At 40.8% G+C, this 15,537-nt stretch overlaps 1 protein-coding gene across 7 annotated transcripts in view; it reads right to left on the reverse strand.

The window, feature by feature from the left end:
• The window catches only part of L3MBTL4 (L3MBTL histone methyl-lysine binding protein 4), a 465,624-nt gene that overhangs the window by 234,985 nt on the left and 215,102 nt on the right, over positions 1 to 15,537 (reverse strand). The window lies entirely within an intron of this gene.

Here is a 15,537-nt window from a genome sequence, read left to right on the forward strand (position 1 = left end):
GCCACTGCGGCCTCTCAGGCTCATCTCAACAGTGCTTTCATCTTCCTGCAGCCCCTCTTTGCGGGCCTGATATTGCTGACGAAAGGTCACACTGCTCCTAGAAGACACATCCTCACAATGGAAATGGGAGGAACACATCTTGAACATGACCTACTCCCGGCACCAAAGAAGAACTGCAACCACTCACACACGACATTAATACAGCGGTGACTGTAGCTCCATTTGTGTCTCATTTCCCCACCTGCTAATCTGATAAGGTTTCCGACATTTATCAGGGAAAGATAAACCACTGCCTCAAAACCCAGGAATTCTGCACTCTTCTCAACATCCTTTACTTGCTCTAATCTTTATTGAGATCTCAAGTCGAAAAGAGTCCTTGGCCTTATTTCTGCCTCTTGTGTCATGCTCTGACCACCGAGTGTATAAGAAATGACTAACCGGCTCTAAACACGTTGGTTTCTACTGTGTTTTCTTCTTCCCTATCTTGGTCTATCTCTCCCTTGCAGCCAACTGCCTTGAACTGCAGTAAATTCAGTGCCATTCCAAAAAAAGCCAAAATTCTAAAATTCTACAAATCAGTGAACATGGAAAAGAAATGATCCTGTGTTATAAGGAGTATCCAATGAAGGTCTCCCAGCCTTTTCAATGATGACAGGGAATTTAAATGTTGACAGTGATAGACAGGTCACCTCTAGTCCTGAGGGATAATTATTAAATTGCTAAACTGCAGACATATTCTGTTAGTCTAGGAGGGAAATATTTATTTATTGTGATGTTCACAATCCTGAAAACGCATTTTAGGGGGAGTCAAAAGTTCAATTGAAATATTTAGACAATGTTCAGTCTTGAGAATTAGTCACTGAGTAATTATTGATTCTGCCTACTGTTTAACCAGTTTATCTTTCCTCTCATCTGAATTACATTTTTGGTTTCCAAACCGGGTAAACAATCTGTTCCACCTTCTAAGCCTGTGATATTCCTTAGTGGTGTTAAAGGGACAGCAGGAGCCTGACCTTCAGACACAAGCTGGCTGAAAAGCTAGCATATGCATGCTCCCAAATCTGGTAAGTATGAGCTTCCTGGGGCAGCTAATCAATCCCTCATGCCCTGCAAGGGGCTGCTTCCAGTGGGTGTGCCCCGGCCACCACTTGGACTTGCCACCGAATGCCCCACGGCTGAACCATCCAATATGAGAGTCGCTGCTTACATGTGGCTAATTCCATTTAAATTCCTTAAACTTAACTGAAATTGAAAATTCAGCTCCTCAGTCACATTTGCCAGCCGCATGTGGGCAGTGGCCACCTCACTGGGGAAAGCCAAGAGGCAATGTTCCCACGATGACTGTACAGAGCCTACTGGTAGGCACTGCACATACAATCTACCACCTGGACAAGGGGCGATCTGATCTTGAGAGAGTAACCATGAGCTCTACTGCCATGAGATGGTAGGAATGGCAGAATTAGGGGGAGGTTTTAGCTATGTCACCCAGAGCCCTAAGCAGAAGGGGGAATCTGAAGGACAAGGAATAGATTCTTAGGGTCAGAAGGGAACTGCTATGACACGATGTGTTGAATAAATGTAGTTTTGGGGTGCAACTGAAATGGAAACATTAAAATGAACTTCAACAGAAGGGAATTACTGTTCTAGCACTGAATTGGCTCAAGGATAGTGAGAGAAAAATTGTAATTAATAATCAGAGCAAAACACTGGGGCCTCACTGCCATGCCCCAGCTCAAGTCAGCTAAAGAGCTTAGGAGCGCCTCAGAGGAAGGAGCCAGGCAGCAAAATCAACAGAGTAATGAATGACCTCCCTGGCAAAAGGGAGCTGCCACGAAAGCCATATTGGAACCCCACAGACAGGAAGGAGTGCTGAGCAGGGCTTCAGGGAGCACAATGCAGAGGTCAAGGCTGCACAAAGCACTGTGGTGTGAAACCATTACTGTAGGAATATTGGAGCAAGTGTGAAGCACAGCAAAACACAAGACCTAATGATATTTCGTAGATTTTTAGGATACAGCAATTTGGGGGCTGGGGTTTGCCAGGCCAATTCCCCGACAGAGCTATACTGTGGACACTCTGGACACAGGCTGGCACAGGAAGAGGCCTTGTCAGCTGCAAAGCAAAGAGGGTTTAAGCCAAGAGAAATGAGTCGCCCTCAAAAAGTAATGTGCACCCTTCATGTGGCAGGCAGTTTTGACATTAAAGTTGCATTCGTTTTAAGATAAGGTTATTATTACTAGAAAATCATGAGCAACCATTACTGTTCAGAATCCCAACTGTTTATTACCCATTATGTATCTATTACCACTCCACAGTCCCATGGTTTGTCATGTGTTATTAGTATAATTGTCCCATAATAGGCTCTGCTTCTTTGACACTATTATAACTGCCATGATTCACAATGTCAATATTACAAGGGAGAAAGCATCATATACAATGAAATAATGCATGACTTAAATTATTCAAATATTATATCATTCTTAGCCATGATTACAGTTACCATGTTGCTTATCAAAGGTGCATTAGTAATACCAAACCACCAATTAATCCAATTTTCTGTGGTGTTATAAATAGCTACTCTTTTGTGAGGGAATATGTAGACGGCATCTAGTTAATGTACATTTGTTCTGATAAGGAATAAGAAATAACCATTAATAAGCAGTAATTCACTATAGTAAATACTCTATCAGTACATTTTTATTTGCAGCTCACATTCATTAATTCAGCAAGTATTTATTTGCCACCCCTGAAATGCTAGGTACTGTTCTATGGACACTGAGGATACCAAGATCACCTGAGTAATCAAGAGAGAAAAGGGTTTCCTCTATTAACTTACATTCAAACAGATGACAAAGGAAATAAGTGAATACATAATCTAATGTCAGATAACCACAAGTCCTATGATGAAAATTAAATTCATGTAAGAGAATAGTAAATTGCTTTACAGAAGCAGAGATAATTAGACAAGAGCATAGATAATTCTCCCACAGCAACAGGTAGGAATTCTGAGCATGTGCATTCAGACATGGATAGAAAGGTAGACTGGGCGTGGAGATAGGATCACTTTTAGTCAGCATTTCTTCTATTTTCCTCGAGAATGAGAAGCAAGGTTAGACAAGGGGAGTAAGGAGAAAGGTGTGAGGACAGAGGATGTGTGAAATAGTCTTCTTGGATGATGGGGACATACACTGATTCAAGAAATGGAGCAGAATCCCAAGAATGCCCTTAGGGTTTGCATGGACATTTGTGGAGATAAATTTAAAGTTAGAACATCTCAGAATGGCTCTTTGTTTTTCTCCAGCCACAGGACTGATTGGTCTCACTCAGAAATTTGCAAACAGGCAACCATTTGGGTAAATATCACATTCTTGGTGAAGCAAGAGACTACAGAGACACTCAGAGCAGGAGAAGACAGCCCACTTGGAAAACGAAGGCAAATGTCAGAGATGTGGCAGGTGGTAAACAAGACAGCACCTGTTTCACTGAAGTCTCTCTTTATGCCAAACCTCTGAAGTCATCCCAGAACCTACTGACTTTGAACAGCCCTAAAAGCATCCATATGTAGCTCACTTGTACAAAATTTAAACATATTTGCTTTGGGCTTTTTTTGTGGGCTTTTTTTTTTTTTATAACTTTGGTACATTCACATGAAACTGAGCCCACTTTCACATATTAGAAAAAACACATCTGCTAAGTTCATAAAACTAATCTCTACTGAAAGAAAGCATGGGGAAAAAAAAGAATTCTCCTATTTCCCTGATTCTATCATGCACATCCCTCATCCCACCCCTTATTACAAGTTCGGTGATTATGAAATCAAGATGCACCTTACAATCCATTGTGAAGAATTTTGCCAGTTGTCAGAGAAGCTGGTCACAAAATAGCTGTGACTGCCCACAAGGTTTTGAATATAGCCCGTTCTTCAAGAAAATGATTGTGGCATTTTTTAAAAGCAGAAGAGAAGGTTACATGTGACCCATTCATGTAAAGGTAAGAGTGAAGCACTGCCTTCAACTTAAAAGAGAATTGCTCAAATTTAAGTCCAAAGTCATTAGCCAAATCCCAGCATTTTTCCCCCAAATTTTACAATTGTCTCTAAAGGTAAAAAAGCACAGAATAAGATTGGAGAAGTCAAGATTTCCCAGCATTAGGGGGGGCACATTAAAAGACCTGATTCTTTTTTTTACCTAAATGTAATCATAGGAAGACACTGAAGGGTGTATTCAGGAGAGTCATGTGATCCAACCCACATTTTAAAGTTCACACTGGCATCTTCGTGTAGTATGAATCGACAGGGACTCAAGTGGAGGCAGAGACCAGCTGGGAGGCAAATTCAGTGGTCCAAATGAGAGATGATGTCAGCCATCAGTAGTGTGGCTGTCATGAGATGGAGGGTAGTATAGAGACTAGGGATAAAGTATCTGGAGTTGGAACCAATAGAAGATGGTGGTTGACTGAATGTGGTTGTTCCAAGATGGGCAAATTTTAGGAATGATTCCCAAGTGCCTGGTTCAAGCAATATGGTGGGTAGGCTGCCATTATTAAGTCAAGGATGCCTAAGGAAGGAACAAGTTTGGGCCTATATACTGAAGAGTTCATGAAACATATAAAAGATGTCAAGTAACAGTTAAATATATGACACTGGAGCTCTGGGAAAGAGGTCAAAGCAATAGATACAAATTTGAAAGTTATTAGTAAAAGTTACTGACAACCGGGGGAATGGAGGGGTTCATTCATGGAGATTGAACCCAGCAGAGGTACTCAGCCCAGGCAGTGCATGAGAATCACCTGAGGAGCTTACAATTGGCTGGACATTTTAAATATACACTCAGGCTTCAGAGCCACCAGTATAGGGAAGAAAAGACAAAGGGATGGAAGCCTTGGGCAAGAAGTTAAGGAGAAAAGCCAATGAGAAGACTCAAAAGGAGCAAAGAGTAGAGGAGGTAAATGTAGTTGTATAGACCCTATAATAATAATTACCACTCCCCAAAAGAAAAGGATAGGGAAATATTGATCATGACACTAGGAATCTGAAGACTGTGTGCCAGTCTCATGGCCCTCTGACATAAAGCCTCAAAGTGGACACCTAATTAGGGAACAGACATCTGAAGGGGTTTATTACAAGACTGAGTTCTCCTACAGTATCACAGGCTTGAGGGCTCCCCAGAGAACCACCCAGATCTTGATGTCTGCTGAATTCAGAGTCCAACAGCAGCTGCTCATGCCTGGCTTACTGTGGAGGGCAGTAGACATGTACCAACTTCCTCAACCCATGTGGAGAAGAGAACTAAGAACGAGGGCAGAGGACAAGCAGACTGCCTTTCTCTAACTGTAAATAAGTATTCTTGTTCATGTTTGAGAAGAGGACAGGTGGAGCTTTTGTTAAAATGCAGGTTCACACTCAAGCAGGTCTGGGAAGGCCCAGATTCTCCATTTGCAACACTCTTCCAGGTGAAGGTGGATCTGTACTCTGCTGTTGTGGGAAACCCTCCCCTGTATTAAACCCTCAGAATGCCACACCCAGTTTTGCCCTGAAGATGTGGAATCTTCCCTAAATACTTTCAACTGTGCCTGTTTCCACTTTGTGCTTGGCCTGCCCACCAGAACGTCCACCTCTTCACTGGGGCTGTCTTCCTGCCCAGCCTGTACCTCTGAACCCCATCTGTGGTTCAACCTCAATTATCCCCTGTTGGTTCAACAGCCCTGGAACACAAATCCATCCTCTGAGTTTACAGGATCTACACATCCCTTTTTTTCTACCAATAGGACCCCTTAGGGATGGGGAAGACAGTCCCTGTGAATGTGGCCTGGTCCCATTGTAATGGCTCATCACTATTTCTGTCAATGAAGCAAGGACACACACACACCTGGCTGAAGTCCTGGGATAGAAGGTGCTGGGAATAAGCCCCTAAAGAGCAGTAGCAGGAAAAGAAGATCTATAGCCACTGCTTGAGCTTACAGATCCCTGTTGCCTCTTTCCCACAGCGGAGCTCTGATGGCTCTCACAGCTATGCAACTTCCTGTAATTCCTCTGCTCTCAGGCCCAAACACAGATCACATAGAGACCACCTGTCCAAGGGGCTTCCAACTTAAGAAAGGAAGAAATGTGTATATATACACAGGCATGCGTACACACACATACGCATTAAGAGAGATTAAATTTGAAATTTCCTTTGTCTCTACATTATAGTAAATAAAGGCATTTGGTGTTTGGAAATGCAAATAAAACAAGGCATGTTATATACTTTTTCTAAGAGAAGAAAAACTGTTCCCCCGGAGAAGCCATCTGCCTGGCAGCATCTTTGCTCACAAGGCTTGCTGCGCTTACAATGGGCCTTTGCAGCACTTGACGGCTTGTGCCACAGCCCCCTACTGAACTGGGATTGAACCGACCTTCCCAACCAGCTGGTGAGGGCAAGTTCCAAGTCTCAACACCATCCCAGGGCTTATAGATCCTGGAACGGTCTCTTCAGTGAAGCAGAAGCTCTTGATTTTATAGTAGGCCACACCCCCCTCACTTTAATGAGCATCTTAATTTTGTCCAGTACTACTGCAGTAGGCAGAATAATAGTTCCTAAAGATGTCTGCATCCTAAGCCTGGAAACCTGTGAAGGTGTTACTCTGTGTGGCAAGAGGAAATTTGCAGGTGTAATCTTGCATTGGACAAGATGATCCTGGGTTGTCTGGTGGGCCCAAGGTAATCACAACTTCCCTGATGAGTGGGAGGCAGGAATATCAGAAAGAGGCTTGAAAATGTTATACTGCTGGCTTCGAGTACAGAGAAAGAGAACGTGAGCCACTGAGCAGAGCTGGCCCCTAGAAACTGGAAAAGGCAAGGACAAGGATTTTCCCCAAGAGTTTCCAAGAGGAATCCCTGCTGAAATCTTGGTTTGAGCCTAGTGACACCATTGACCTAGAGAAATATAATGCATTTGTGTCACTTTAGGTCACTAAGTTTGTGGTAATTTGTTATGGTGGAAGTGGGAAAATAGTACAACTCCATTTTGGGAATAAATTAATGTAAGAATCTACTTGTTCTCTTCTCACAGAAGCAGCTCATTTTCCTGAGTCTATCATCCTTTCTTCTATCACAAGAAATGACACAGATTTCGGAACAAGGAGGGGAGATTTATTCACCATCTTGCCTAGTCACTTTATTCTGGGGTGTTTTTGCTCACTTATTTATTTTTGATAGATAGTCTTCCAGTGATAAAAATAGAGTGCTTATAAAGGAAGATGTGAGAAAAAGAGATGATATTCAGCATAATTAGCTAAGTATCAGTATTAGTAAGGGCACGTGGAATGTTAAAGCTGCCGCCGGTCAGAAATAGTACACTTCTGTTCAGGAATACAGCAGAAAGTGTGCATGTCTCCTCCAAAGCCAAGACGAATCCAAGAGACTCTCTTGCTCACTCTGAAGGAAGACAGTCAGTCCGCACTGCAGGTTCTGACTGAGTATCTGGGAAATAAAAGGCAGTGAAGGGGCTCAGACTTTTTGAGTAAATATGAAGTGTTGAATAAAAGTGCAGAGTACAGAGAAAGGGGGAATCTTTTTTTAACTGAAGAACTGTTAGTCTTAAATAAGATCCTTGCCAAAAAGTCCAACCTTGAAACACAAATCTAATCCAGCATTTGTATCCACAGGTATGTGCGTTTTGCAGCCAAATGATCTGTGGCATCCCTCAGACACTCAAAGAAATGCATAATCTGAAAATAAGGGTTAAGAACAACTAGTGCTACGACATCATCATCTTTTATTTAAGAAGTGTCTACACAGACAGTGTTCTGCACAGAAAACTGTGAAATGTTCTATTTCTATTCTACCCAGCTCATGACTAAGCTGATGCCTCCAGCCAAATAATCACATGCCAGGATCTCATTAGATCTCACAGGTCAGGCTGGTAAGAAGGCGGCTGCGTGAAGGCTACCTAAGGAGTGCCAGCAATGGCTCCAGAGTGGGAAGTCTGACTCCCTGCCACGGCGGTTATTCCCGGCTGTGCTATTGGGCGTACAGCTCAGTTCTGCATATACTGACTTTACTAAAAACATTAAAGGTAAGTCTCTACTTATAGTACTTGGAGAATACAAGTCCAGCAACTGGGAAGCCTGCCCTGTGAAAGGTTATACATCATTTTGGGAGCTTAACTACGTTCACACTGAAAATTATCAAATGAATGGATGGTTACCAACTGATACTAGGAGAAATATATTTAAGTCTAGAAGCTGTTGATGATAAGGTAGGCCTCATCTCTTCTACCACTTTCTACTGAATATCTAGAACTAGATAGGAAAATAAACACAGATGCGGTTTGGTTCAAAAATATTTTTAGAAAAATAAGGCAAGAATACAAAACTGTTTATACTATAAGTTCCTACTTACTAAGTTCATCTCATAACTGAATCGGTCTGTGTATCTGTTAAGACAAGAGTTGGCAGATTATAGCCCACAGGCTAAACAGGGCCCATCACCTGTTTTTGTGCATCCTAAGGATGAAAAAAATGGTTTAGATCTTTTAAGCATCTTATTTATCTGAGAGAGAGAGAGAGAGAAGGCATGAGCAGAAAGAGGGAAAAGCAGACTCCCTTCTGAGCAGGGAGGCTGACACGGGCTCAACCCCAGGACCCGCAGATCACAAACTGAGCTGAAGGCAGACGCTTAACCATCTGAGCCACCCAGGTGCCCCAGTTTTTACATTTTTAATGGCTAAAAAAGTTCAAAAGAATATTTTGTAACATGTGAAAATGATACAGAATTCCAATTTCAATGTCCACAAAGTTTACAGGAATGCAGCCGCACTCATCCGCTTACCTACTGTTTGTGACCGCTTTTGTGCTAATCCACGGAACTGAGCAACTGTGGCAGAGACCACAAGGCCCATAAAGGTCGAAATAGTTATTTGCTGTCCCTTTACAGGAAAAGATGCTGCCCTGCCGGTTCAGAGCTCTGGCTGTCGTTGGGCAGCCTGGCGCAAGAGGCCTGAGCTCTGTGGGGTTGTCTCTCTGCCCGTCTCTCTCTTACACGGCTGCCAGCTGCCGTGTGGATTCTGAGAATAGGAAAATGCTAAGCACATCAACAGCAGCACGTCGGAGTTAGCCAGCTCTCACTTCACTATTGCTGCTATTTGTTGCTACCAGAATTACACTAATGCACCTTTACTGGGGAGGGCATTCTATCTTCCTAAACCTGTCTGGAAATCAGGGTTGACACTAATTTATAGTCTCACCTACTCTTAAAAAATATCTTTTCATTAATTGGTCATAATATTTTTGAAATTAGTCCCAGTCTCCTTCCCAAATGAAGACAGTCATCAATCACTGTGGTTCTGTAATGGGCATTAATTAGAAGTTTAACTCAAAGGACAGTCATTTTTAATGTTAGTATCTTGTTCTGTCCTCATATTTCAAAACCATTTTCAAAAATGCATCCCAGCTAGAGACAGTGGAAAGAGAGATGATATATTCCAATTCTGCTCCCCTTTTGACAGATAATTAAACTAGGACTCATAGGGGTCAAGCAACTTTCTTGAAGCACAGGAAACCCTTAATTAAAATGAACATTCACTGACTTGTATTTGGACTTTTGCTTTGCACTAATCCACCTGCACGCTTTTTCAGACAAAAGCTTTGAACTTATTGGCCTGACTGAAAATTCAAAATAGTTTCTAGTCATACAAGTAGACAACTTACCATGACAATTTCTCTTGGTCATGATGCTCTTATTTCATTTAGAAATGCCACAAATACATCCAGTTAATGCATTAAATATGAAAAGACTTGCTGAAGACACTCAATTTATTAATGATTCAGGAGAACTTCCTAAAGCATCTATTTGGAATACATTTATAATTCATTTCACAGCTTAGCTGTGGTCCCACAGGGCAAATATTTATCAAATATTTCTCTGTTTTAAGTCCTCCTTTTACATTTATTTGTAGAAGAATAGATTTTTTTTCCCAAATAAAGGCTAAACTTCCTAAAAGCATCCATCCATCTATTGTAATTTAATGTGCATTTCTTGATAAGGTGACAGTAATGGGCTTTCAAACATAACAGAGTACACTGTGCAACCAAACAAAAGAATAATTATTAAACATAATAGCTGGCTATAAATTGAACACGATACATGCTGAGTACATCATAAATATTTATTAGAGTAATTATGGTAATTAATAAACACAGTAATCAACACAAGGGGAAACAACATCTGAAAACCCTCCTAAGGCAAGAAAAGCTTCGTAACTCAGCTACTGGCGAATGATACATGACCAGCAGTATGAAAATCAGAGGATCTGGCTTGACTAGTACCAGTGGACTTAAGAGCGCAAGAGTGGTGAATATCTTGAATCAGGCTGCCACTGCTCCAACCCACCGACATGGACAACTGATGGTCTCTACTTCCCATGGCTTATCACAGCTACAGGGGAGTATCTGAAAAGAGAGCATTGGCTTTGGAGCTAGAAACATCTAAGTTTGCACCCAGTTCTTCCTCCTCTGACTGGGAAACCTGGCTCAAATTACTTAAAGTCTCCATGCCAACTGTAAAAAAGAAATAGCATACACGTGTGAGAGTTTTGTGTGACTAGACTCACTGCAGTGGTCCTTTTGCAGAGTGAACAAATAGCAAATCACTATGTTCTACACCTGAAACTAATATAGCGTCACATGTCAGTTAGACCTCAGTAAAAATGTAAGTTTAAAAAAGAGTTGCTGTGTAGATAAAGGTACAGTATGTCACATACTTAGCTAAATATCTGGAACAAAGTCCATATTCAGTAACTGGGCCTTCTTACTCTATTGGTAATACTTCTGTGACTTCTGAGCCTGACATCACACCTACTGCTGTTATTACTTCCACTAGTACAACCACTAGGAAGTCACTGGATCCTACTCGTTTGGCCAATGTATTATTAGTGGTCATATGTCAACTGTAATAATTCAGAATCTTCGAATCTATACACATAGGCCCACTAGGCTATCTAAAATGTGAAAAAGTAAACAAAAACGGACAAAAGTAAATGTTGGTAAGGATGTAGAGAAACTAAAACCTTCATATACTGCTCATGAGAATATAAATTGGGGCAATCACTATGGAAAACATTTTATATCAAAGAGTTACCGTATGACTCTCAGCCGTTCTACTCCTAGAGATATATACCCAAGAGAAAAGAAAACATGTCCACCCAAAAACATACACAAATGTTCACAGCAGCATTATTCAAAATAACCAAAAAATGGAAATGACTCAAATGTCTATCAATGATGAATGGATTAACAAGATGTGGTAGATCTACACAATGGAATATTATTCAGAAATAAAAAATAATGAGAGCTCTCTGCTGGGCAGGGAGCCTGCTTCCCTTCCTCTCTCTCTGCCTGTCTCTCTGCCTGCTTGTGATCTCTGTCTGTCAAATAAATAAATAAAATCTTTAAAAAAATATTAGAAATAAAAAATAATGAAATATGTATACATGCTACAAGATGGATGAACCCTCAAAACATCATGCTAAGTGAAAGAAGCTAGATACAAAAGATCATATCTTATGTGATTCCATTTATAGGACATGATCAGAATAGGGCAAATCCATAGAGACACAAAGTCGACTACTGATTGCCAGGGGCTGGGAGGAAGTGTAGACTGAGGAGTCATTGCTAGGGGTATGAACTTTCTTTCTCGGGGGGATGATAAGGTTCTAAACTTAGATAGTGGTAATGGTTGCACAGCTCTGGGAATACATTCAAAACCAGTGAATTTTATGGTGTGTGAATTATATCTCAAAAAAGCTGCTTTATTTTTTTTTTAAAGATTTATTTATTTGTTCGAGAGAGAGAGAGAGAGAGAGCATGAGCACAGGCAGACAGAGTGGTAGACAGAGGCAGAGGAAGAAGCAGGCTCCCCGCCGAGCAAGGAGCCCGATGTGGGACTCGATCCCAGGACGCTGGGATCATGACCTGAGCCAAAGGCAGCTGCTTAACCAACTGAGCCACCCAGGCGTCCCAAAAAAGCCGCTTTAAAAATAGAATTAATCAAGCACACAGGGCAACTACATATCTGGGGAGTGGCAGAAAGGAAAAAAGTGAGTCTTCCAGATGTGCTTCACTCTGCCAGGGAGTGCCAGAAGCACCACACAAATCTCCTGGGAAGACCGGCAATGTGGGCCCAGCACTAAGGACAAAGTAGGGTGGGTGAGGAGTGAACTTGGTCCCCATCTTCCACACCCGCTCTCCCATCATGAAGTGGGATATTTATGATAACAAGCAGAACCTAAGATGAGAAGGAGTAGGAAGATTATAAGCTCTAGAGTTGAAAACCTCTGGGCAAAAGCTGGGGTATAAACGCGGTTCCCCACATTCTAGTTTGTAACCTTGGACCCATTAGTTAACCTCCCTGGCCTTCAGTTTCCTCATCTACTAAATGAGTCTGATAACCGCACCTCAAGTCTCACGGTTGCTGTAAGGGTACCCTAATGCACAGGAAGCCCTTATAAGGGTGTCATCTGATACAAACTACTACTGTTATCATTATCATCTCCACTGGCATTGTTGTTTGGTGCAACAGGCTGACTCTACTCTCCAAAGTCAGACGAGGAACTGCAGCACCATCCCATAGACACACACCAGCCCTCCCAAGGGAACTCCAGTCATGCTCACCACAGTGCATGTCTTGTTCCTTCCCCATCTACTGATGACAACTACTTTGATGAGGCCTCTTCCTTAACACAGACAATAAAGGCACCCAAGGAGAGCAGCACCGGACATTTGCACTGGCAGGTAACAGCAGCAACCTGAAGTGTAGACTCAGGCACATTTTCGGGTGTTCTTCACTGAATGTTCACAACCAGATGACAAGGTAGGCATTGGTAACCACATTGCTTTACAGATAAAGGAAAGTTCAAATACACTAAGTAACCACTAAGTTAGTAACAGTTAAAGAAGTCAGAGCTGAAATTCCAACTCAGATCTGTGCATCTTATGACACTTTCCAGTACATTATGCCGAACTGGATTTCCAATGGAGGAGTAATTAGGAGAGGGATGAAGAATGAGGGAAGAGTACTTATTGACTAATACAATTATTTCACACACTCAAGTAACAAGATGCCAGAGTATATGCAATGCCATTTGTTTCTTCACTCACTCAATTCCCATTCAATCACACACATATTAAGCAACTATTATGTGCCAGTATCAATGATAAAAAACAGTCTTGGAAGGAAATAGACTTTAAAAGAGAAAATTATAATAAAAAATTTTTTAAAAATAAAAAAATATATAGAAGAATATGGTCAGCACATTAGTAAATGAACAGAGGAATGTGCTTGAGAACAAGGAGATCAGGGAAGTGTCAACTGCGTTCCCAATGGCAGAGCTAGCCCCATCCACAGCCCTCAACTTCTTTAAACGAGAATTCAGAGGAGAATACCATATGCTCATTTTCAACGCCTTTCTCTCCTCTGGAACAATGATAAATGGAATTTGAAGCCAAACTTCCGAATCTTCTCTATGATTTGTTTCTATTTGGAAAATTGCCAGCCCACAATCCTTCCCCCTGTACCTCATGGGATAGGACAAGCATGGACCCAACTGGAGGACTGACTAGGGGAGGGTGCAGAATGGAGGGTCCATGGCAGAAGGGTCCATCCCAGGAATGGGCTGCAAGAGGGCAGAGGCTGTCTGTGAGACCAAAGCCATACCCTAAGACATTTGTATCTATTTCAGGACTGATAACATTCTGACAGACTGAATGGTATGTGGAAGCAATTCATTTCACATTTTATAAAGCATATTTCGCAGGGCTGAGAGCGACAGCTGCATAAACACATCTTAATGTAGTCCTAAAATCCTAATGGGATCTCCACTGTGCTCACAACCACAGAGATAACACTTAAGGTTCTAATCCTGTCAGAGGGACCATGTACTTTCCAACTCTTTCTCTACAGCAAAGGACAAGGCAATTACCATGAAAGAGAAAGAATAAGGAGAAGATACATGAAATATTCCTTTGGAAGGACCAGCTAAATTCTCAGAGATTTGGAAGGATCAATGTTTAGATGGTAAATAAGAAATATACTAAATTCATTTTAGGAACTTAAGTTTTTTCAAATATTTTAAGGTCATGTGTTAACCCAATATATTCATATAAATAAGGTGGCAAATATATCCAACAAAAAAACACAATATCTTTCTTACGAAATGGAAGAAAATAATCTGTCAATTGAAATTCTAAGATTTGATATACTATTAAGATCTAATTTTTCCTACAAATGCCATGATTTTATAATGAAAGTTAAACGAGAATTCAGAGAAAAAAAAACCCGAGGCTCATTTTCGATGACAAAATATTCCTGAATTTTGGGGTGCCTGGGTGGCTCAGTCGGTTCAGCTTCCAACTCTTGGTCTCAGCTCAGGTCATAACCTTGGGGGTCATAGGATCGAGCCTCATGTGGGGCTCCACGCTCAGCGTGGAGACTGCTTGGGATTCTTTCCCTCTTCTTCCCCCTTCCCTCTCTCAAACTCTTTCTCTTTCTCAATGTCTCTTTCAAATAAATAAGTAAAATCTTTAAAAAAAATTCCTGAATTTATAAAGTATTTATGATATTCAAAAGTCATTCCCAGCGTAAGTGCTATAAGCATAAGCAATAAAGAGCCACAAATAAGAATATAAGCAAAATTCAATATAAAATAAAACATTAGAAACAAGATATGTGGGAGAAAATACCTATCATGTATTAGTCCTGAATAGTGCTCAGCATAATTATTTTCATTTGTCAGAAGAATAAAAGATATTTTTTAATTCTTGGTAACCAATCGTGAAATAGTCATCTCTAAATTTAACTAAAATTTATGTACTGATTATTCTTTATGAGATGAAACAGAAATTGTTTTCAAATTTGGCATATAGCAAATAAGATTTATTTTAATCATAGCAAATTGTATATCAAACTTAAATGCCTCTTTCTTGATGGTGCCTATTTAAAAGCAGTTGACTTGAATCTTTTTATTAGTATGAAACAAACTGTGTTTGGATGGAAAATCATTTTGAACTGTCATATGCTGTAGATTTATTAAATACAACAATGTTTAGCTGTCTATTAAGAAAATGGAAACGCTTCCATTTTAAGAAAATTTTGAAAATGTGTGCATTTAAAAAAGTAGATTTCACAATAAGGACAGTATGGAAATCTGTTCACCATATATTTACTTCAAAAATCTCAATTTTTGTTTTAGCTACAGTGAATAAAGTCCTTTTGTTCATTTCTCTTTGATCTAACGAAGAACAGTAGAAAACAAAGCCTTGATTGTTCTTAAGGTATTTAATGACTATTAAAAAAAAGCTGATAATAGCAATAAAAGGAAGCTTTAAAAAAGAAAAAAGAAAAAGCATATAAAATCTAAACAGCAAACTCAAACAGGAACATGCTAGAATGCCTCTCAAAATCAGCTGTGGGCAAGCTACCCATTCCCTTTGTCAGGTGCATGTCAGCTGGCCATCTCTCTACCCAGGAGCTGGGACTAGGAATGGTGTCAGTGGAAGTCTGCT

This window comes from Lutra lutra, chromosome 12, assembly GCF_902655055.1.
Source record: "Lutra lutra chromosome 12, mLutLut1.2, whole genome shotgun sequence".
Classification (NCBI taxonomy): Eukaryota; Metazoa; Chordata; class Mammalia; order Carnivora; family Mustelidae; genus Lutra; species Lutra lutra.